At 36.8% G+C, this 25,156-nt stretch overlaps 1 pseudogene across 1 annotated transcript in view; it reads left to right on the top strand.

Annotated features, from left to right (window-relative positions):
- LOC114264242 (dammarenediol II synthase-like) overlaps nucleotides 1-24,868 on the top strand; it is a 93,887-nt pseudogene extending 69,019 nt beyond the window's left edge. The window contains exons 10-20 of the transcript XR_014339487.1: nucleotides 21,395-21,582; nucleotides 21,674-21,787; nucleotides 21,987-22,106; nucleotides 22,219-22,341; nucleotides 22,485-22,583; nucleotides 22,705-22,764; nucleotides 23,738-23,784; nucleotides 23,870-24,012; nucleotides 24,118-24,295; nucleotides 24,533-24,613; nucleotides 24,723-24,868. The product of XR_014339487.1 is annotated as a dammarenediol II synthase-like (transcript). The remainder of the gene's footprint in view (nucleotides 1-21,394; nucleotides 21,583-21,673; nucleotides 21,788-21,986; nucleotides 22,107-22,218; nucleotides 22,342-22,484; nucleotides 22,584-22,704; nucleotides 22,765-23,737; nucleotides 23,785-23,869; nucleotides 24,013-24,117; nucleotides 24,296-24,532; nucleotides 24,614-24,722) is intronic.
- Nucleotides 24,869-25,156: the final 288 nt, after the last annotated feature.

Raw genomic sequence — 25,156 nt, 5'->3', positions numbered from 1 at the left:
TATTTAATGAATTTTTAAAAGATTTTTTTAACAATTTTTTTTAATTTTTAAGTGTATTTATGTTAGGTGTGTCTAAAAAGTTAAAAAAAATTGTTTAAAATATTAAAAAAATTCAATAAAAATAAAAAATAACAAAAATAAGAAAATATAATTTTTTAAAAAATATTTTTGAAAAAATAGAATCAAACAAATTAATTATTGTTACGTAAAATAAGTTAACAATAAAAAAATAATTTTTTAACTAAAGTTGTCAAAATATGTGTGTGCCAGTGAGAAAGGACGGAAAGTGGGTGCGTGCATTGTGAGTGTGTGTCAGTGAGAAAGTGAGAGACAGAGAAAGAGTGTGTGCTGTGATGAATCTGGATCCTCGGTCGCGTTTTCCTGTAGCGCTTCCTGCGGCGCCCCAAAACGACGTCGTTCTGGGGCCAAATTTCAATTAAAAAAAAAAAAACGCAGAACTGTTGACAGAAGAGAAGAGAAGAAGGAAGGCCGAGAAAGGGAGGAGGAAGAAGAAGAAGAGGAGAGGAGAGAAGAAGGATCGCAGGAGGTTTTGATGTTAATCGCAGCTTCATTTATTTAAAGTTTGTGAAAATGGAGAAGCAAACAAATTTTGGTTGTGGGTCTGTCGTGAATTCGGGTAGAGAAACGAAATTAGAAGAAGATTTCCAGAGTTGTTGCGAAGATGAAGATGAATTGATGGAGAGGGAAGAATCAGCGAAGGAAAGTTCGAAGGCCATCTTCTTTCCTCTTTCTCTTTCTCTGTTTTAAACTGAATTATTTGTAGATCCCATTTAATCTGTATCCCGCCCTCTCCCTCTGTTTTTTTTTTTAAAATTGAAATTGCCCTGAACCCAGCAGCGATCTGGATCTGTGAAATTGCCCTGAACCCAGAACCCAAACTGAAGAATAGATCCAAAAAATACCAACACAGAGAGAGAAAGAGAGAGAGAGAGAAGCAAAGTTTTGTCCAGATTAAGTCCTCTCTCTCCCTGGTGATCCAATCTTGTTTTATATCTATATCCAATCTTGTTAACTTGAAAAGGAAACAAAAGTTAATATATATCACCAAAGTTATATATATATATACAAAAATCTGAGAAGAAGAGAAGGGAACAATTTTGAAGAAAAAATTGATTTTATATCCATATCCAGATGGGTTTGATTTTATATATATCTCAGATTTTGATTTTATACAAAAATCCATATGGGTTTGATTTTATATATATATACAAAAATTGCTTAAATATTGAACATTTATATATATATATATATATATCTCAGATTTTGATTTTATAATCCTTCTTCCTTATTGATGTTGATCAACAAAATCTTGATGGGCTTAAATATTGAACTGCTGTCCCTCTGTTCTTTTTTTTTTTTTTTTTTTTTTTTTCTAGATCTAGAAGAAAGAAAGGAGGAAGAAGAAAAGCAAGGAGGGGGTGATGTGGCTGGGGGAGGATCGCCGGAGGGGGAGGGTTAGGGTTGTCGTCGGAGCTGTTGGGGAAGATGAAGCTGTTGGGGAAGATAGAACCATGAACTGAGACAACAGTTCTGCAATTTTTTTTTTTTAAATTGAAATTTGGCCCCAAAACGACGTCGTTTTGGGGCGCCGCAGGAAGCGCTACAGGAAAACGCGACCGAGGATCCGGATTCGTGCTGTGATTGTGTGTCCGGGGATATGCATGCATTTTTTTTTTTTTAAGAAATAAATTTAAATTGTTCATTTCTTTGTGGACAACGTGGTTCTATCTAATTGAAGAGAGGTTGGAGAGGATTTGGATTCCTAGTACACCTACCTACGTACTATCAGTTGCAAGGAAAATGCTTTTTCATCGAAAATAGGTTCATCACTTTAATGCATTAGGTGGAAGAGGGTCAATTTCGTGCAACATGGGAATTGCGTTGAGATTTAGATTTGTCGTATGAAAGTGAGGATGTGACATGATGCAAATGAATGGGTTTAATTGATTTGTCTTTATTTGACATAATTTTAAAAAATTAAAAAATTAAAAAGTCATCATTCTATTTAAGTTATATCATTTTATTTAAGTTACATCACCTCTCTATCACATCACTTTAAACTCAACCCATATCCAATTCATATTTCATAAAAAGTCAAAAAATACACTTATTTAGATCATTCCAAACCACCCTTAATATACAGAAGTTATTTCTTGAGACATAGTTGAGTAATATTTTAACAATCACGTTATGCCTCTATTTGGCAAAGCAAATTGGGGTTATTTAAGCCACTAATGGACAAAAAAGGCTAAATCAGTCAAATGGAGACAAAAGCCAAGCATGTGGGGAGCTTCTATTTGCACACATAATATACACTTTTTGCACATTTTCTTTATTATATTTTTTGCACATCCTCTTCATTAAGTATGTATAAAATGAGTTTGATGTGTGTAAATAGAAGCTCCCAAACACGTGCTTGGCAACAACCTATGCCACTGGTCATCTACCAAACTACCCCCACTCACTCATATGATGTCCTGTCTGTTGAGAACTTTTTATCATTCACGTGGTGTACCATGTTTGAATTTGATTTTAAATTGGGCATAGTGACTGTGCCTACCTTTTGTTTTTTATAGCTGTCGTTTGATTAGTTTTTCTTTCAATTGTTTTTTTTTTTTTTTGAGTTGAAATTTTTTTAATTTAAAATTAAAAGAATTATTTTGAAAAATAGATTAAAAATTAATTTTTTTGACTGCACAAAGTTATGAAGTGATATGATTTTCAAAAGTTAAAAAACTAATAAGTTGACTTTTAAACGTGTTTTCAAAATAGGTTAAAAGTTCGTTTGATTTGATTTTTTTAATTTTGTAAAAACAATTAAATAATTATAATTTAAATATGAAAAAAATACATAAAAATTTGAAAAATGACAAAAACGTAAATTCGGGAAAAAATTAAACACATGAAAACTCATTTTGGAAAAATAAAAACAAATTAATATATACAAATAAAAAAAATGACAAAAATGTAAATTAAAAAAAAAGAACCACAAAAATACGCCTCATCCAAAAAAATAAAAAATAAAAACAGAAATTTGCATTTGCCACGTAATTTAAAAATAAATAAAACACATGAAAACCCATTTTTGAAAAATAAAAACAAATTAATGTATACCAATAAAAATAAAAAAAGACAAAAACATAATTTAAAAAAAAATGAACAAATTAATGTATATAAAAAAAATGACAAAAACATAAATTAAAAAAAAAAAACATACAAATACGCCTAATCCTAACAAAAAAAACAAAAAAAACAAAAACAAAAACAATAAACAAAATCTGGTGCAATGACGCTGACTGGAGGATGTAAGGCAAGGAGTTGACATGTAAAAATCACTTCAAGGGCAATTCGGCCACTTAACATGAAGATATCTCACCAAAAAGTCAAAAAAGTCAAAAAACTCTTCCCAAACAACACCTATATGTATCAATTAATATATTAATAAACGGTGTGATATAATTTTAAAAATTTTAGATATTTTTAATTTGTATAATATGTGGGATCAATAATAATGTCATAACATTAGTTGCTACGTTAATTACTGCATGTGATACCATCAATATTTTAATGATATTATAAAAAATAAAAGAGATTGAATTCATAATTTTGTATTAAATAATTAAAAATATATTAAAAAAATAGTGATTTATAATCGGTAAAAATCACCATCACACAAGATTAATCAATATTTTTTCCTTGGCATGAGTTACGTATAGGGATAATCACTTTCAACTCGTTCCATCCTGATAAAAAAATTTAAAACTCTCATTGCCCAGCCCAAGTAATGTTTATTGAAATATTAATTTAATTTTTTTCAATATAACATGGCTAAACTGTTTAAATATTCTACCTCAAGATGCTTATTTTTTAAAAAATTATTTTTCATGTCACATCTTTTAATTTTTATCATTTATTAATAACTATTCGTAATATAACATTACTTCTCATTTTTATTAATACTATCACTCCTAACCTAATAAAATTAAGGATAAATTATAAATACACCTTCTTAAATTTAATTAAAATATGAATTGTCCTCTGTATTTTAGGAAATTACATTCCACCTTCTGAGATTTCTAATTTCATAATAAATTGCTATTTTTATTAATAAATAATCAAGTCAATTAACAGTTTTTAATGATATTAGAAATATATTTCAATTAATAACGTAATTAATTTTATTAAATAAAAAATTCTGACAAAGGAATATTTTTTATTTTTCAAATCATAAAAGATAATCTGTATTTTAAGCTTTCGTTTGGGAAGTAGGTTGGCTTTTTGACTTTTTGACTTTTTTAGCTATTTTAGCCTGGGCTAAAAAGCTTGGTTTGGGAATGACTTTTTGACTTTTTAGTTTTTTTGACTTTTTTTGTGAGAGAAGAATGTAATGATTATGCGTTGGATGTGATGTTTTGTTTGTTGTTGCTAAAATAGCCAAAAAAGCCTAGAAACTTTCTTTCCAAACGGTGTAAATCTATATATTTGTAATTTATCTTAAATTAACCTATGCTCGCCTTTGTTTTAGATAGGAACCTATTCTCGATATGATTTGGGACGAGGGCGGAAGATCTAGTATTATAAAGGTGTGAAGAGTTTGCAATATTTTTTATTTTTTCTAAATTTTAATTTTTTCTTTTGTAATTTATTATATTTTTTAAAAGTCATGAAGAGTCCAATATAAATTTACTATCTCTTTATTTTTAGAATTGAATATTAAAAAAATATATATATTTGTTTCCAGAATCCTATATAAATACAAATAAACGGTCTCATTTCTTATATATAAAAAAAAATGTCTCCGTTTTACATTGATGATGATTGAAGAATAAAAAATAATTATTTTTTCTTATTTTTTGTGTCTGCTTCTATACTGATATACATAATATTTACAATTGTTCATCATGGACCAAATCACTGTGAATAATTGTGGTTAATCTTAAAGTTGTATGCATTCGTTCAAATTTAGACAGAGGAAAGCGCATGCGTTTTTAAAAACAGATATTTGTACTGCATCTTAAAAATTCGTAAGTTATCTTCATACACTTTCTTTCTGTTTAACTTATATTTTATGAACTGTAATATTTTACATGGCACTTTAATAACTAAGGTATAATATCAATAATTCTAAATAAGAACCACTTTCGTTGGTTTTATTTTTTAAATTTTTTTTTCAGTTTTTTTTTTTTTTTTTGGTTTTTTTTTATACTTTTTATCAATTTTGGTGATTAAAGATACTAAAATTTCTTCATATTTTATATTTAAAATATACTTTTATATGAAGATCTAATATCTAATAATTTAAATAGAATTAAAAAGTGAAATATTGATAAATTTTTTTGTAAATTCAAATATGTACTATTTTTTTATTATTATATGTTATTATTAATGTTAATAATATATTTTAAAATATACCTTAAAAATTGTTTGAAATCGATTCGCTATATAAATAATGTGATGACCCAAAATTTAAAAAAAAAAAGCCCTCAAATACACATTATACAGACGCACACACCCAATTTATATATATACATGGATATGTAGCCTAAGAGATTTGTGTGTGCTGATATATATATATATATATATATGTATGTATTATTATGTAAAGAGAGGCAACCACCGCGGGGGGGGGGGGGGGGGGGGGGGGGGGGGGTTGTCATTCCTTTTTCTCTTTTCTTATTCATCTTGTTTGAAGCATCCACAATGGTCTGGTCTACAAAACTAGAGAGAGAAACAAATGGATAAGTCTCTCTTTCACTGGCATTTGAGCTCTCTCATGCTTACTAACCAGTGTAAATTACACTCTTCTCTGAACCAAAAATGTTAGCAAAACCTAGCTTCCATGGCGTTTCTCAGCATTCACTCCCTCAATTTACTCACTACAATCGATACAGATTCTCTCTCTCCCCTTCTCTTTGCCCTTGCCATCTTCACCCCCAAAAGACTCTACTTTTGCCTTCTTCTTTCTCTCTCATTCCGTCATCAAAGAGGCCTCCTCGATTTCATATTAAAGTCTCAGTCGAATCGAAAGTTTCAGAATCGACGAGCAATGCAGCACAGTACACTCAGCCTTACTCTGTCAAAATTCCATTCGGCGATAGGCATATATTGGTTGAGACAGGTCACATGGGGAGACAAGCTAGTGTTACTGTTACAGTAACAGATGGAGAAACTATTGTCTATACATCTATTTGTTTGGAATGAAAATCTGTATGTGCTTATGTGACTATATACTTATGTGGAATGAATTAACTGTTGTTCATTGCCTTAGGACGTGAGTGAGTTAGCTTCGGCACAATTGTGATTGTACCAATCTCAAGTGTTACCTTTATTAGGGTGTTAGGAAATGTGACGACCGGCCTTCTTTTTCCCTTTTCTTCTTTCTTTCTTCACTTCGTTCTCTTTTATTTTCGTTGGATTGAAGTGTTCGGAAATGGTTTCCTAATTCTTGTTCCTTTCAGTGTTGAATTTCGGTCATTCCGGAGGGTGTGCGGGTGAGTCTGGGGTGCTGGGAGCGAGGTTGAAAACTTGGGGTGCTGGGCCAGGGCCGCACGTGTGGGGCCTAAGGCCGCACATGCGGAGGAGGGTCGCTCGAGCGGTGAAGCTTTCCACACATAAAATTTCAATCTGAAAAGGGTCGCACGAGCGGAGAAAGTGGGCCGCACGAGCGGTCAAGGTGGGTCGCACGGGCGGTGGGGAAGGCCGCACGAGCGGCCAACTGGGCAGTCCGAGTCCTATTCTTTTCCCTCTTTTGAATCCGAATGTATCCCACATTTTGCTCACTTCTCTCTCACTCTAAACCCTATTTTTCTCCCCCTTCTCTCTAGAAAACTCCCTCAAACATCTACAACACTTGGATTCTTGCAAATCTTGAGCCAAGATCATCAACATTTTCCTCTAATCTTGAAGATTTAAGGCAAGAGCTTCACTTGGTGGGGTAGGAATCAAAGCTCTCTCTCATCTTGGAGTTAGGGTTTCATCTTCTCTCTCTTCATCAAGCTTGAGGTAGGGATTTCTTGAGTTATATATACAAGTTTTGCCATAGTGATTTTTATTTTAAAAGTATTCTTGAGGTTTTGTGTTGATTTTGATTTTTCTTCAAAATGTAGAGAGGGTTTTGAAAGAGAGTTTGTAACTCAATCTTTTACTATATTTTTGGGGGGTTTTCCTCTATTAAACTCATGATGAATGATTTGATGGAGTTTCTCTTAGAAAATGACGCAAGTTTGTTCTCAAATGAAAACCCTAGAAATTGGGGATTTTACAAAATGATGAAAATGTCTTTGAAATTATTTACTTTCTTGTATTAAGAGGATGTATGAGAGTAAGTTCCACCAAATGTTTAACATAATAACAATATACTTGACACATGGGATATGAGATAGTATTTTAACATTGTTGCTAACACTTGAACTTGTAATGAGGTAAGATGATAATTGTTGAGCACCATGGGTTGTGAAAATTGAAATCTTGGAGGATGATGTTTGAAAATTTCATATAATCTTGTAATGTTATAAGATAGTAAGTTGTTGAGTGCCATTGATGACGTGAAAATGCTTAATCATAATGTAATGGGAAATGGAATGAAAGATGGCATGCTAGACATATTGAAAGTTTGGTCATAATGAATTATTGTTGAGAGATTGTTATGGTGTGTCGAAGACACATGACTATTGTGCGAAATGAGAAATCGTAACCATGTATTGAAGAAATATGGGTATCTTGTGGAAGAATATGGAAAGGAGGAAATGAAAATGTGATGTTGAATATTGTTGAAGGCATGATTTTTGAATATAGAGGAATGCTATAAGTTAGTAGTTATTGCATCATATTCTCAATTGTCTTATTGTCATTATTGCATATCTTGACATGAGTTGGAAAAACATTTATTTTGAGAAAGATCATTGTAATGTGAACTATGGAATTGCGTATGGGGTAAATACGTTGGTAAGTCCAGATATGGGATGTAGTTGAACTTGATAAGTTGGCCTGAGTGTCCTTGGTGCAAGACCAGAAAGTCGCGCGGATAGGTGTCGAGTCTTCCGATTAATACCGGTAAAAATGACACTTTGGTAGTACTTGTAGAGTCTACTTGCAGACACCATCCTAGGGATTACCAGTGGCGTATTTACCGCCTCCATTGATTTAAATATTGGAAGTTTGAAATTAATGAGATTACAAAGTATTATTGAAAACATGGTGATTTTGAAATAGTGCATTAAAATAAAACTTTCCTTCATGTTGGCACTTGCATGACATTACGTATGCATTTTTAATGTAGAGGGAATTGGCATAACTGTATATACTTTGTGAGGAATCTCTACTGGGTTTCATGCTCACCCCTGTGGGATTTGATGCAGGTAAGGATGTGATGACCCCGCCGAACTGTGGGCGTGGATTTTTTTTTTTTTTTTTTTTGTGAAGAGTAAATAGCTCTTTTATTTTTAGTTGTAATTTTTGTAAAAGCCAAGGGCTAATGTGTATGGGTCCAAGAGGCCATTTTATGTAACCGGGCTATTGCCTTGGAACTTGTAAGCCCTTGAGGCCCTTATTCATTGTGATTCAATGATTTCCTTTACATGTTATAGATTTATGTACTAGTTTGTAAATAAATGTACAATCGCATGTGAGATTACTTTTGTAAACATTTGAAATTATGCAAAGGAACCTGGTTAATATCTCATTTTGGAAGTGGGTTAATGTAATAGTTATGTGGGATTATTTTCAGGGCGTGACAACTTGGTATCAAAGCTACCAGGTTTGAATACTTGGGGCTCACGGGAAGTGGTTGGTACACCACAATGGGTTCATTTCGCATGACTAAGAAATGTTTCGTTTTGTGATTATGTGACAGCATGCTTATGTGACTATGTGGGCATGAGATTAGACTTTTGGGATGTTATTTGCACCTATTAGATTCATTGAGATCTTATTAGAAGGGTACCTGATCAATGCTCATTCTACTAAGAATTCTTGGTTTCTCGTGGGACGAATCACATCACTAAAGGATAATTCGTATGTGTTTACGTGACTATGGGCTTATGTGGAGTGAATTGAATTGTTCGTGTGTTAGAATGTATATGATTGTATTAGTTTAATGCGTGAGACAAGTTGCGAGCACATTTGGAATTATGTTCTAAGTTATCTATTTTGTTCCTTAATTAGGATGCCAGAAAGGATTCGAACACGAGGAACTAGAGGATGGATGTGTAATAGGAGTGTCAGTGGGGGCATGGCAGTTCCCCTAGCACCTGTCGTTACAGCATCGGCTGTCGGCAAGAAACTTGCATGCGAGGTTGTGAGAGCGGTGCAAGATGCTCTAGCTCGCAATGAGGGGGACAACGGGCGTACCCTCAAGCTTACTAAGGAGTTTCTTCGCTCCAATCCACCGGAGTTTTTGGGAGAGACAAGACCGCTGGAGGCGGAAAGTTGGTTGGAACAGATTACCAAGACTCTTGACATGCTCAGAGTCGAGGACGAGTGGTTAAGGATTTCTTTGGCGACCTTCCAATTGAAGGGGGCTGCGAACTATTGGTGAAAGCATGTGAAGGGTACCATAGGTGCCACGTGGGTTGCGTTTACCAAGGTCTTCTTGGCCAAGTATTTCCCTCATTCTGCTCGGGAAAGGTTGAGAGAGTAGTTTGCCGAGTTGCGCCAGGGTACTACTCCTTTGGCTCAGTTTGAGATGAGGTTCACTAGTTTTTCGAGATTTGCTCCGGAATTGGTGGCAACAGAGGAGCGCCGTTGTTATGAGTTTGAGAGGCGGTTGCGTGATGATATCCGGGAGAAGGTGGTTGATTCTATGTGGGAGAATTATTTTGATCTAGTCGAGGCGGCGGCCCATGCCGAGGCTGTGGTTAGCAGTGTTAGTCGAGTTAGGGAGGAGGCCACTTCGGTAACTCCTACAGTTCATAAGCACACTTGACTTAGCAAGAGGTGGAGGCGAGCGCATGCTCATTCCTAGACTCGGTCCTTGTTTTCCTCAAGGGTTTCAAGCTCGTTGGTTGGGAAATGCAATGAGGTTCAGGCTCCAAATCAGGTTCAGAGTTGGGAGGCTGTTGTTTGTTTTGATTGTGGTCAGCGGGCCATGCTAGACGTTTTTGCCCTTTATGTATAGATCCCTCTGGTGTTTCAGAATCTAGTCAGACTTTGTCCTATCAGTCCAGTTGGGGACGTTATCGGTATTAGATCTGAAGAGGCCAAGTTTCGGAAGCTTCGCGAGGGTCGACTTTTAAACTAGCACGGTAGTATCACCCTTGAGAGGGACCTTTGTTTTAGAGATCTATGTTACAAATTGTGAAACTTTTGTGATTGATCGATGTGTTGTAGGATGCTAAGGCGTCGTAGTTATGTGTTGTGTATGTATTATTGTTTGTTACCCTCATGTGTTGGGGCTTACTAATGAAACTTAAATTCCTTGTTATGTATGTGTAAAGGGAATTGGTGATCCTAGTGTTATTGTGTATCAACTGTTGAATTTTGTGATGGTCTTGTGATGGCCTTTCATTTTTGTTTAGTTTAGAAATTGTAGATGGCGATTGAGAAGTCTGTGGAATTTTTGTGACAAACGTAGTGTTAGGATGAGGGCCAAAATTTTAAAAGCTTTATTGTGTTAAGTTTGAGGAAGTGTGAGACCTTAGAGTTTCGTGAAGATTGGTGGAAGTGATGTTGGAATGTCTAGGGAGTGTGAGATTTGCATCTTGAGGGAGTGATGAATGGTTGGTGTTTTTAGGTAACGAGTGTACCATTAGTAAGAATTGTCTTGGGTAACCTGGATTGCGTGATCACCGTTGACCTACTCGGTCTTGTGTTGGGTATAAGAGTGTGTTGGCTATCTAGGCGTGTGAGTAGAATTCCTTTGGGAATGGTATGTAGGTGCTTGAAGACCGGGAGCAAAAACTCTCGGGTGATTAGTTAAGTTGAGTAGCATCAAGGTAGGTGACAAATAGTCACCTTAGAATGGTTTAGATGTGGGTTGTAAAGTTGAGCTTTTGGAAAATTAGTGCAATTTGGCTAGAAGGTAGCGTGGTGCCGTGGGTTGTGCCTAGGGCGTTGGGCCTTGCGTTTATGTGTGGTTATCAGTGTGCGCATCTCTGTGTAAGTTTTTGAAGCCGTGAATAGAGGCAGAGTGTTAGCTTCTGGGTTGGGAATACTCATAGGCTTTTGGGTACCATTGCTCTTTTTAGTTAATGTTTGTGTTGGTACGGAACTTTCGGAGTTTGGAAAGTTGTGTGTGTTGCATTATTCCATTTAACACCATGATTATTTCTAATTGTTGTTGTATTGGAAGATGTGGTTGTCTCATTGTGAAAACACTGTAAGTGTGATGGATGTGATTGGGTAATGGTAGGAGTTCACCAAGTGTTGTTGAGGAGTTAAATTGATAAGTGATTATTGGTTTTTGAAAACTTTCATGGCATTTCTATTTTAACTAAAAACCCTTGGGGTGAGATTTTAAGACTTGTTTTGGGGAAAAATAAATACAAAATAAATTGTTTTTACTCGAAGTTTATAACACGATTCCTTCAAAAAAATTTTTTTTTTTGGAGAAAATGTATAAATAAGAAAAAGATTTTCTTTTCTTTTAAGATGACAAGAACAATCCCTATTTTAACTAGTTTATGTGATCATGTCGTTATCATGTGTGAATAATAACTTGTGTGGTAATAATAACGTTATTGGCCGAATGGAATGGTATAATTGTTGTATCCTGTTAATTAATATTGTGGAAATGCTATGTTCTGTTGTTCCGGTTGTAGCATCACCATGTGGGTGATGGGTGTTGTTGGTTAACAGCAGAGATCCGCCAGTTGTTACGATGGAACGGAAATTAAAATGAACGAATTGTGGATTTTTGCTTGAAAGGAACAAAATGTATTTTTGACTTGTGACCGGTGTGAGTTTGGAACACCTTTGAGAAAATGTTTTGCATGTAAAGAGATGACTTTTACCAATGATTGAGAAAAAGATGAAAACCTTCTTTTGGAATTGAGTTGTTAATTGATGTACCCTTATAGTTGTGATGGTGTAACCACTTTAATAGTATTTCTAAATCTCAAGTTTTGTACGTTCGGTTATGTGGATTGTTGGGCATTGTAAGAACTTGCTAGTCCGAAGTCTTGTCTTGAGCCGTGTTTTGTTGTAACCTTTTTCTTAAACGAGGTAACCAAGGATCTTGTGGTAAAAAAAATCTAGTTTCCATCTTGTTAGAGTGTTGGCCGTAAAGAGTGTTTGGGCTAGTAGTGGTGGATACCCGGGGCGTGCGTGTGGTTGCCATGGTTGTTTGTTGTTCTTGCCTCATAGACCCAGTGAGTGGTGTGAATCGAGGGGAAGTCTGTGACCTTTCCTTGTGTTCTTGACTAATTCGGTATCCTTGGTGTTTTTAGAGTCGGGGTAGTACTCTAAATTTGGTTGTAGCCGGAAGTTGGTGTTGTGTTTCCTTGGTTGGGTGGGAAGTCTTCCTTGGCACCGTTTGAGGCCTTGTATGGCCAACCTTGTAGGTCATCAGTTTGTTAAGTCCGAAGATTGTTAGGGAGACAACCGAGAAAGTTGCTCTCATCCGAAGAAAGTTAACTACGGCCCAAAACTGATAGTAAAATTATGCCGATAAGAGGAGGCGACCCTATTCTTTGAAGTGGGCAATCATGTGTTCCTTAAGATCCCACCTAGGCGAGGTTTGATGAGGTTTGGTAGAGTGGTAAGTTGTCTCTGGGGTTCATTGGGCCTTTTGAGATATTGGAGAGAATTAGGGAAGTGGCATATTGGTTAGCTTTACCGCCACAATTTTCGGGGGTTCACAATGTGTTTTATGTGTCAATGCTTAGGAAGTACGAACCTGACCCTTCTCATGTGCTAGATTGGGTTGATTTGGAGGTGGATCAGGATGCCTTCTACGAGGTGCGACCGGCTCAAGTTGTAGATACCCGAGAACAAGTGTTACGGGGCAAGACCATACCGTTAGTGAAGGAGTTGTGGAGACACCATGGGATTGAGGAAGCGACTTGGGAGAGAGAGGCAGAAGTCCGCTCCAAGTATCTGGACTTATTTGAAAAGGCTTAGTCGTTTGTTTTAAATTGTAATGTCCCTTAGTGTTGAAGGGAAATGTGTTAAATTGTTGATCGCATGTTGTTGTATGTATTGTTAATCTAAGCTTGAGATTATGAAAGAGAGATAATTGCTATGAATGTTTTAGTCCAAAAACTTGATATGAGAAAACTATTATTTTGGAAAATGATGATAAAGAGCATGATATATGGGTATAGATATTTCATCTCACTCTAAGCTTGAGTAGTTATGTTTTGATGAATTGATGATAAGAAGAATACTTAATGTTGGTTGAACATAAATGTTGTAATCTGATAATGTTGTTGAAATAGCTATTATTGCTAGAACACTCTTGTTTAGTGAGTCTATTCAAATTTCGGGGATGAAATTTCTTATGGTGGGGAGGATGTGACGACCGGCCTTCTTTTTCCCTTTTCTTATTTCTTTCTTCGCTTCATTCTCTTTTATTTTCGTTGGATTGAAATGTCCGGAAATGGTTTCCTAATTCTTGTTCCTTTCGGTGTTGAATTTCGGTCATTCCAGAGGGTGCGCGGGTGAGTCCGGGGTGCCGGGAGCGATGTTGAAAACTTGGGGTGCTGGTCCAGGGCCGCACGTGCGGGGCCTGAGGCCGCACGTGCGGAGGAGGGCCGCTCGAGTGGTGGTGAGGGCCGCTCGAGCGGTGAAGCTTGCCACACAGAAAATTTCATTCTGAAAAGGGCCGCACAAGCGGAGAAAGTGGGCCGCACAAGCAGTCAAGGTGGGCCGCACGAGCGGTGGAGAAGGCCGCACGAGCAGTCAACTGGGCAGTCCGAGCCCTGTTTTTTTCCCTTTTTTTAATCCGAATGTATCTCACATTTTGCTCACTTCTCTCTCACTCTAAACCCTATTTTTCTCCCCTTTCTCTCTAGAAAACTCCCTCAAACATCTACAACACTTGGATTCTTGCAAATCTTGAGCCAAGATCATCAACATTTTCCTCTAATCTTGAAGATTTAGGGCAAGAGCTTCACTTGGTGGGGTAGGAATCAAAGCTCTCTCTCATCTTGGAGTTAGGGTTTCATCTTCTCTCTCTTCATCAAGCTTGAGGTAGGGATTTCTTGAGTTATATATACAAGTTTTGCCATAGTGATTTTTATTTTAAAAGTGTTCTTGAGGTTTTGTGTTGATTTTGATTTTTCTTCAAAATGTAGAGAGGGTTTTGAAAGAGAGTTTGTAACTCAATCTTTTACTATATTTTTGGGGGGTTTTCCTCTATTAAATGCATGATGAATGATTTGATGGTGTTTCTCTTAGAAAATGAGGCAAGTTTGTTCTCAAATAAAAACCCTAGAAATTGGGGATTTTACAAAATGATGAAAATGTCTTTGAAATTATTTACTTTCTTGTATTAAGAGGATGTATGAGAGTAAGTTCCACCAAATGTTTAACATAATAACAATATACTTGATACATGGGATATGAGATGGTATTTTAACATTGTTGTTAACACTTGAACTTGTAATGAGGTAAGATGATAATTGTTGAGCACCATGGGTTGTGAAAATTGAAATCTTGGAGGATGATGTTTGAAAATTTCATATAATCTTGTAATGTTATAAGATGGTAAGTTGTTGAGTGCCGTTGATGACGTTACCAAATGGGTTTCACAGTTTTTTACCTACACCATGCTATATGTATACATGACATTTATTGTGTAAGATGCATGTAGGATGTAAAAAATAATAGTGACATTTATCCAGTGATATACAACCGTGGATATCACTATCACTTGGGGGTGCAACTCGGGCGGGTTCGGGCGGGTTGGGGGTCTGCCTAAGCCCGACCCGAATTGTATTTGGCAGTGCCCAAGCCCGACCATGAACCCGAGCATTGCTGCCCAAGCCCGGCCCAAGCTTTGTATTTTGAACTCGGGTTAGCCCGAATTGCCTGAGTCCAGAAACCTGTAGGTAGATCTAAGGGTAGACATAAAAGATGCTAATCTAATGGTAGAAGACTAACCAAAAAAAAATAAAAAATAAAAATTAAGACTAATTCTTTTATTTAATAGAAGACTAACCAAAAAAAAAGTAAAAAATAAAAATTAAGACTAACTCTTTTACTTAATTTACATATATTATATAATTTATTAAATTATATATATATTAAATTCAATTCGGGTTCGGGTTGCTCGGGTTGGCCATTGGTTCTGCCCAAGCCCGTCCAGATTACAAGATATAGTTGCCCAAGCCCTAAAAAAACTCGGGCTGGGCTCTGGTTGCTCGGGTTGAGCCCGCCCAAGTTGCACCCCTACTATCACTAAACCGATTTCAGTCATTATTTTTAGATGCTGAATATGAAAATCTAATGTGAATTTTAATTTGCACATGGTGATGCAAAAAAGTTTCTAAATTGTTTTTTTTCTCCATTTTCTACAGGTGTTAGGAGTGTATGAATGGGCCGGACGCAACCCACTGCCCCCAGAATTCTGGCTTTTTCCTTCCTTTTTGCCTCATCACCTAGGTGACTAAAAGGGAAATTTATTTCCTATATTTTATCATTTTGTATTCATTGTTTTAAACAAAAGTCTTAGGAGTATCCTTTACTTGAAGAAAATATGTAAAACATTCTACATTCTCGTACTTGAACTTTCAATTTGATGACCTATTAAAAGGATCAAACCTAACATTTATACACAATCTAAGTCTAGCTCTCATCTGGACAGTTGTACTTGTTTTACTAATGATCATTAAACCAGTTACAAAGTTTCCACGTTAAATAATCTTCTAGGTTACTAATTAAGATTAGGTAGTTTAACTAATTGAATTTCGCGCAACCATCCAATGAATAATTTTTTATCTTCTTGTTTGGTCTAAGCCTTACTCTATTTTTCTACAAAATTAAGCAAAAATGTGGTGTTGCTGTCGCACAACTTACATGCCCATGTCATACCTATATGGGAGGAAATATCATGGGCCGATCACTGATCTTGTCAAGTCATTAAGACGAGAAATTCACCCTGTAACGCGCTCCCGGGAACTCCCCAACATCTGCGCGCTGCGAGGGCGGCGCGAATCTCGTGTTGTTCTGAGCTACTAGAGTTCGGACTCAAATGTCACGGTTCTGAATCTACTCTCACAATGTGCGATGTGAAACTGATAAATCACCAAAGAGTCCAAATCCGGAAAATCGTTTTGGAAAACAGATTTTTATAAAGAAGTGTCAAACATGGACTACTTTGCCAAATACAGAGTCGCCACCTAAATATTTTATTTTGGGGGAATTTAGGAAACCCTAACTCATGCCGAAGGCCACGTGTTCGTCATCACCAAAGTTGCTTCGGCTCGGAAACTTGGGTACAATTGGGAAAGGTCATGTAATGAGTACCGCCGCTCGTCCGATTAAAGATCGGCCTGTACTAAACATGATATTTTGTTTTTGAAAACACATGTGTTCTTATTCCGGTTATTTAACCTAGAATTACTATGTTATGCGCACAGCAAACAACTATAGACTAGATCGCCTAAGTTGGAACAAAGCATTGCATATCCGTTTGTTTGAACATGGTTTGAAGTTTACTACTCGCAAGTAGGCTAAATCGAGGATTTTAATGAATTGTCCTAATTCAAGCAACTCAACCTTCACCCACAGGCATTCAGGCAATTAATTACATAAGCAGTTAGCCTCATGGCAAGCATGCTTTCATGGCAACGTTAACACACATGCAATATGCTAAAGCGTAAACACTCACAGTGTACTCTGAGCCAAAATAGAGAACTAGTTAGAAATCATGCATGATCCTAGTTCATATTAAGATGGCTAATGCAACACATGCAGAAATGTGACTAAGATAGGCTCGGCTATCTAGAATGTCATGTAAAATGCAACTTGATAACATACTGTTAAACACGTATTCAAGTAATATATTGAAAGTACAATGCAGTTAGTATGATGCGCCGAGCCCAGTGCATGCAATATAGATGAATGGATGCACGCATGTGAGCATAAAGTATGCTAAATGAAAAATGCCCTAAAACTAACCATCATAAGCAATTAAGTAAAAGGGAGAAAGAAATGGGGGTTGGAAGACATGCATCACATACACGCACGCTTATTACAACACTTGGCCCTCTCGAGGGAGAGACCGAATAAAGAGCTAACTAGCTAATCTAAGTTAATTAAGCTAATTATTACACAACAAATTAATTAACTAACCCTAGTTAACTAATTATTACAAAACGAATTGAAATAACTAACTCATTAACTATTAAAGGTACAAACCAAAGCAAAAGCTAGCTATCTAAGCATGGTAGCTAAGGAAAGAAGCAAATCAGGAGCCTCAGAGGGAGAGGAATGCATGCAAGCCCATCCGCCTCATTCGGAAATCTGTCGTGATACCCCAATTTGCCTCTGTTTGCAACTGCTCTCAGAAACTTGCACCAAGCTCCAGAAAGCTTAAACTTCACCTTAGGAACCCTGTGGGAGGGTGGCCGATCACTTTTGGTCTCTCCAACCACCTGCCAACCACTTTTCTTGTAGAAAAACTAGAAAAGTGGTCGGCTAGCTAGTTTTTCTGGCTGGCCGACCAGTTGTTGCTGCTGAACTACAATTTGCTGCAACAGAGAGCAAGAAAGGGCATGGCAATGTATTTGCAAGATATGTGTGCACAACCACTCTCCCTATCATGTCATGAACTCAAGGGAGTGTAGGTTCTCGACCCTCGGGCCACCAATCGCGCATTTCAATGCATGATAGCTAAGAGGCGAAGTTGCACAATTCAATATGAAATGAATGCACAAGTAAACACATAAGGCCTAGAACTCTATCATGTATAATCAAGAGCGTCGGCGACCGGGAATTAAGACACATTTCATCACTTCAAGTATGAAACGTCCCTCTTTTCCCGTGTTTGGGCTAGCACTTATTCCAAACACAATGCAACACATAACATGGCATGCACAATGCTACTACATGGCATACACAATGTAAGGGACAGGCATGCAACAACATGCAATACAACATGATCAAACTACCAATGCAAATGGCATGCAAAAAAAAAAATGCTAACACATGCATGCACAATGCAATGCTACAAGGGCAACTTAGCAATGTTAGAAACATGCATACTCAATGCAAGGAACGACTTGGCATACACAATGCAAATAACCACATGGCATGCACAATGCAATGTAGGATGGCATACTCAATGCAATAAAACAATATGGCATACTCAATGCAATATACAAGGCATAATCAATGGACTTAAACCAAAAGGGGTAGACCTCAGTCATGCCCAAATTAGTGGCCATTGGTGATAAAAACAAAGGGACAAAAGGCAAGGTATGCATGCACAATGTATTGGCCATTCAACTAAGCCCAAGAGCACAACCCTCAAGAAGGCTCGAAGAGTGATAAATGTGCAAGTGTGACAACACTAAGGGCACTGAAATGAGGTAAGAAATGATGCCAAATCATTCAAACAAAGCAAGTAAAGCATGTGAGAATCCTAAAGCATGAAAGCTAACAAGGAGGATTACTCTAGGGACATGCAATACATTGCACAAATGCATGAACCAACCATGGACAGAGCTTAATTAGGTCAAAACAAGGACCTAAACATACTAAGATGAGGGCTCAAATACCTAGGCATGCAAGCATACAAGCTAAGCCATAAACTAGGCAACAATGCACAATGCTCAAAGGCATTCAAAGCATGAAAGAAGTGGGAACATGACAGTCCTATATGCTCTGAAATGTCATGTTAGATGATGCCAAACCATGTACACAACATAAATAAAGCATGCAATGGTGCTTAAAGCTTGAAGCAAGCAAGAGCACTTATACTACAACTATACAAAACATGAAGCATATGGATAAGGCAATCCAAAACAGTCCTAGAACATGTTAAAATGAGTCTAAAACATGCATGGAAGGAAGCCAAAACCTGCTAGCATGAGGGGCATAAGGCATGATGCATACAAGGCAAATAAGGTGGATTACACTACACCTATTAAGACCTAGCATGGGATAACTTAAGCAACAAAAATCAGAGTTATATCATGGCATAATAACCCCAAAAATACATTAAAATGATGGCTCGCAAGCTAAGGCATGAAGGCATACGCAATGATTCATGTTAAGGCATAAATGGGCAAACCCTCCAATGCATTGAAAGACCAAAACATGCAAGTGAGCATGAAACATGGACTGAAATAACATTACAAATGATGCCAAATCATTCAAATAGTCCAAGTAATGCATGCTGGAGGACTTGATGCACAACGCAAACAAGCTAGATTGCACTATAGCTATACAAAGCATGGCATGGATGACCAAGACAACACAAATCAGACCTTAAACATGCTAAAACATGAACAAAATCTTCTTAGAGCTAAGCCAAAAGCATGCTAAAATGACATGTCAAAGCATGATGCATGTTAGGCAATTTCATGGGATTGCACAACAAGTGCATGAGGCATGCAAGAGGTGACCAAACCAAACCCTAACAGAGGTATGACATGGTAAAACAACACCAAATACATGCTGAAATGGACTCAAACCAAGCTATAATGACATGCTACTTCATGAAGCATACAAAACTAGTTTAAGAGATTTACACCACAAGTGTATTAACCATGCATAGAGTGACCAAAGCAAGTAAAAATAGTGACATGCGTCAGCAAAATAACCACAAATACTAGCTAAGAGCAAGCTAACACAAGCTTAACAAAGGTGCTCAAACATGAGGCATATGAAGCTAGTAAACACAATACAAGGAGAGGGGATGACCCTATCCTATTTAGGACTCCAAAACAACCTTTCCACCACTAAAAATCCTCTGGATTTCAGTGGTAGAAAGGTCATGCAAAGACTTCAACAAGAGCCTAAAGGGATGGCTCAAAACAAGGCCTAACAAGGCCTAAGAGGGAGTAAACCACCCCAAACGAAAAAGTGACCTTAAAGAAATTTCTTAAGCATGCAAAAACAGAACTTTTTCCAGTAGGAAGTTAGTCTTAAAACAGCATGCAAAAGGGTCCAAAAGCTTAAGCAAGAATGGGGGTTTTAAGGGATAGAAACTCACCCTTGATGAACTTCTTTATAGCTGCAACTCTAGCAGGTTTTTCAAGCTCAAACCAACCCAAGAACACCAAAACCAGCTCCTAAGCACCTTAGTAGCAAAAGGATGGCGTTTGAGTGTGTGTTTGTGTGTTAAAGTAAGGCAAAATGACACTTTAAGGCACAAAAATGAAGAACCAAGTCAAGATAGATACAAAGCTATATCTATAACTCAAACCCTAATTTTCTGAACCTAGAGGAGGGAGAAGAAGCCTCCCTCTTATAGAAGGCAAAAGCCAAAGCTTCTAGGAGAAGCTAAGCTTTAAGGCAATCCCTCCATACACGTGTATGGAGGATGGTCTCAGTGTCCTGCAATTGTCCAAAAAGGTGACAAAAAGTGGCCGACCACTTTAAGTGGTCTTCCAGAACACAAACTGGTCGGCCATGGGTAGGAGAGGTCTAGAGCATGAAAGCAAGCTAGCGAGGTGGTGACCGACCAGAAAAAGGGGCCCAAAGACCAAGAAAGCCAGTTATCCGACCAGAAAACTAGCTGGTAGAAGGAAAAGTGGTCTCCAAGGAGAAAAAGTGGTCTCCCACCCTTGAACCATCTTCCAAATAAGGAAAACAAGGTTTGTACCAAAAACAAACCAAAACGGATGCAAGACAAGAGATCGGGAGGCAAAGCACGCGGCCGAAAGCCTCGAAAACTAGTCTCCGGGCATCAAAAGTGGTTTACGACCACAAAAGTGGGCTCCCAAACCACAGTGGCCCTCTAGGCCAAGGAAACAAGGTGTGGTCCAAAAACCACGCCAAACGGAGAACGTTAAGCTGTCCCGAGACAAGGTGTGCGACCGAAGGCTCTAAAAACCAGAAATTAGTCTCCAAATAGGAAAAGTGGCCTACGACCACAAAAAGTGATCTATGACCACAAAAAGATGTTCTGCAAGACCTCTCTCTCCCTCAGGCAAGGAAAACAAGGCCTGGTCCGCAAACCGAGCCGAAGCACAAAGAGTTCAGAGGTCCGGAGGGCAAGGCTCTCAGCCAAAACTTCGAAACCTCGAAATGAGCACAACATGCACTATACCGAGTGCTAAATCAATGACGTTTGAGTCTTAAGGTCGGTCAAAAATGGGGTGTCTACACACCCAAATACAAATGAGGAGATAAACTGGAATAAAGCGCACCATGACTGTTGCAAGGTTAGGGAAATCTACTATTATTGCAATTATGATATGGAACTGAATTTTTGAACATGTTCAATCCTAATGAAGCCTATATATACTAAATTGTAAAATGCAAGAGGATCTCTACTATCATCATACCTTCATACAAGATCTCCTTTGGGATGGTCTTCATTATCTACGTGAGCCAATCATGAACTGTTGGCCCTTTAACAAGATAAGAGAGAGAGCCATCCGAAAAACAATCAAGTACATGTGTTATGGAGCAGAGAGTAGTAGATATATTACCATAGGATGTATCGAAAAGGCAAGTAACACAAACAAAATCAAATAGGTTATCGGTTTCGAAACTATTTAGATTGGAAGTGTGAAACAAATCTAATATGTTCTTGTTGCAGAGTTTGCAACTGATGTGTTGGTGGGCGGAGAACCCCGATGGCGATGAGTTCAAGCATCATCTTGCTTGAATTCCTGATTATTTGTGGCTTGCTAAAGATGGAATGAAAATACAGGTTTATATGATAAAAACCTGCAACTTATTATAATAGTTTCCTACTAAGGCATAAGCAACCTAATCCCTTTTTTTTGGGAGGTTTTGTGAGTTGAACTTGCGCCACTTGAAACGCAAATGACAAACCTTACAGTTATGCCAAATCGCCCTTTATAATTTGAAAATAGGATATTTTTGTTAATTACTTTGTTGAATTATAGAGTTTTGGCAGCCAAATATGGGACACTACTCTTGCCACTCAGGCAATTATAACAAGTAATATGGTTGACGAATATGGGGATTCTCTTAAGAAGGCACATGTTTACATAAAAGAATCACAGGTTTCTTCTTATCAATAAATAAATAAAAACATGATTTTTGTATGTGTGCGTGCAAAATGTATGGAACGACTTCATTTCACTCACTAACATTGTATGATCTTCAAATTTGAAGATCAAAAAAAATCCAGCTGGGGATTTCGAGAGCATGTATCGTTGCTTTACTAAAGGAGCGTGGGCTTTGTCTAATCAAGATCAAGGTTGGGTAGTCTCGGACTGCACAGCTGAATCACTGAAAGTAATCATGCTTTATGTTACAACCGTAGTAATTCAATGGTAATTAGCAATTTGGGGTTGTCAGACCCCACTTTAGCGGGTATCTCATGCATTGGGTTGTTCATTTTGAAATTGTCTTAACCAATTTTTCCCATTTCTTTGCAGTGTCTACTACGATTTTCACAAATGCCCACCGAAATTGTAGAGGAAAAAGCTGACAATGAAAGTTTATATGATGCAGTGAATGTCCTTGTATTCTTACAGGTACAACATACATATTATATTTGATTTTTGACAACAAAGATCATTTACAACTCTAATGCATAGAGGCAGGCACATAACTCAAACAACAAATTTTTTTTTTTACACCTTTTTCTTCATGTAGAGTCCTGAAAGTGGTGGATTTGCTAGTTGGGAGCCACCAGTTCCACTACCTGCTTTCCAGGTAAACACTTAGCGTAGATTGTAATAGCTTGTATCATTTTTACTTACCCATTAAACTTTGGAAATCCACCAATGTATGAATAATTATTTAGAAGACTTGGAGACTGAACGACCTTCAACACAATGTATTCAAAAAGTACTCCATGCTTATTTTGGTACACCTGCTAAGGTCCTATTTATAGTGGAGATACCAGAAGGTGGCTTGAAAACTAATCCCAATTAAATTACGACTTTGAAAATGACTCAAAATAAATCATTTTGCGGTTCCTCGCTCAAGCGTTTAACAGAGTGCATAATCAACTCCAACATCCCACTAGATAAACCAATTTGATGAAACAAATTATTTTTGTACACGTACTTTGAGACTTGACATAAATCAAAACCAAACAATTCAAGTACATTTTGCATTGCAAGGCAATACATAGAATTGATTGAGACACAATGCTTTGATTGTGTCTTTAAGCTTGGCTATGCTAGCTTGTACCTTTAGCAACCTGGACCTGTATGTTGATATATCTTGCTTCTTTAAAATCAAATTCAATTTCCTAACTTGAATCCACTTCGACTTCTAAAACTAAGTACAAAACAATTATAAATTAAATCGGTTTTGTCTAAAGGATTGATAAATCCAACTAGAATAGGATTCTAATACTAACAACGTGGAGTATCGTATATAGAGAATTCGCAAATGCTCCCTCAAGACTAGTTTAAGCCATAGTTTGACCCAAGTCACCTAGGGTATAATAACAAGGAGTCGGTAGCCCATGCCCCCGAACGCCACCCCAAAGAGAAGAATCTATCTCCTCATGGTCACCAATCCACATGGGAGTAAGCCACCAACCACCAGGATACTACTCTGGTGATTTGTATCATTTTACACCCAAACAAGTCCTCTTTCGTAGTTTACGGGAATTCAACTTTTTAACATTTACTATGAAATAATGATTTTTACTATCATGTTTCTCTTTATGTAGATGTTGAATCCTTCAGAACTTTTTGCTGACATTGTGGTCGAGACAGAGTAAGTTTTAATTTAGTTCATTATCATTAAAATATTTTTCATACCATGGATAGCTAATATTAACCTTGGTCAATTGGTTGTCTAGGCATGTGGAATGCACTACATCTATAATCCATGCTCTGTTGTCATTCAAACTTTACATCCAATGCATCGGGAGAAAGAAATCGAAATTTCAGTGGCAAAAGCAATTGGTTTCCTTGAGCAGATACAGTGGCCCAATGGTTCTTGGTAAATTAGTTGCACTTCTAAATTTATATACGTAGACATTAAAAAAAAAAATTAAAAATGAAGAGCTGTGGCAATCAGAATTGATGTGTTCAATGACATGAGCAGGTATGGCTATTGAGGAATTTGCTCTATCTATGGAACATTTTTTGTGCTTGAAGGGTTAGTTTCAGCCGGAAAGACATATAATAACAGCCAAGCAGTTTGTAGAGGCATTGAATTTTTGTTTTCAACACAAAATGAAGAGGGAGGTTGGGGAGAGACCTTGGAATCATGCCCTTCTATGGTAACTTCCATAACTAAGTTTTGTGTTCAATTATAGACTTCGCTCTAACACCTAATTAAACTGTGTTTCCCAATTCCAATTCCAAACTGGGCACAACAATATATATATTAGAAATAGAAAAAGAAAAAGAAAAGTTCTACCCAACAATTGTGTGAGAAATGATAGAACTATTTCAAATGCTCTGTTTTTTTCTAAAGTTTGATATTTTACTCTCGATGATTTTTATGCATGAAAAAGAAATATCAACCACTGGAAGGAAACAAAACAAATCTAGTACAAACATCATGGGCTATGTTGGGTCTTATTTATGGTGGACAAGTTAGTACGAATTTCAAGAGTTATATCATGAAGCATATAAGTTAGTTAACATACCTATATACAGTTGTCTTATATTAAAGTTTTTGTTATCCTTATTAAAATTAACTAGGCTGAGAGAGATCCAACACCTTTACATAGAGCAGCAAAGCTATTGATTAATGCACAGATGGAAGATGGTGATTTTCCACAATAGGTAATTTACTTGGAAACACTTTTGTGTGTCCCAAAATGGTTCATACATTTTGGAAGAAATGACAGAGTTGAGTCAATTGAGTTCACAAAGTTGTTAGTACTTTTAGAATTTATGGTTTTGCTATTTCAAAAAGTTATGTTCTTCAAAGATTACAACTTCCTAACCATAAAAATTACCCTCACAGGAAATCACCGGAGTCTACTCAAAGAATTGTATCCTACATTATGCCCAATACAGGAACATTTTCCCAATGTGGGCACTTGGAGAGTACCGCAAGAGTGTTAAATTCCAGATGTGAAAAAGGTAAAATAAAATAAAAAATAAGGTTTAGTCTATATGCATTTATTTGT

Source organism: Camellia sinensis, chromosome 9, assembly GCF_055761805.1.
Source record: "Camellia sinensis isolate YWXY chromosome 9, ASM5576180v1, whole genome shotgun sequence".
NCBI lineage: Eukaryota > Viridiplantae > Streptophyta > Magnoliopsida > Ericales > Theaceae > Camellia > Camellia sinensis.
Note: the sequence above shows the minus strand (reverse complement) of the source record. Positions and strands in the feature narration are given on the sequence as shown.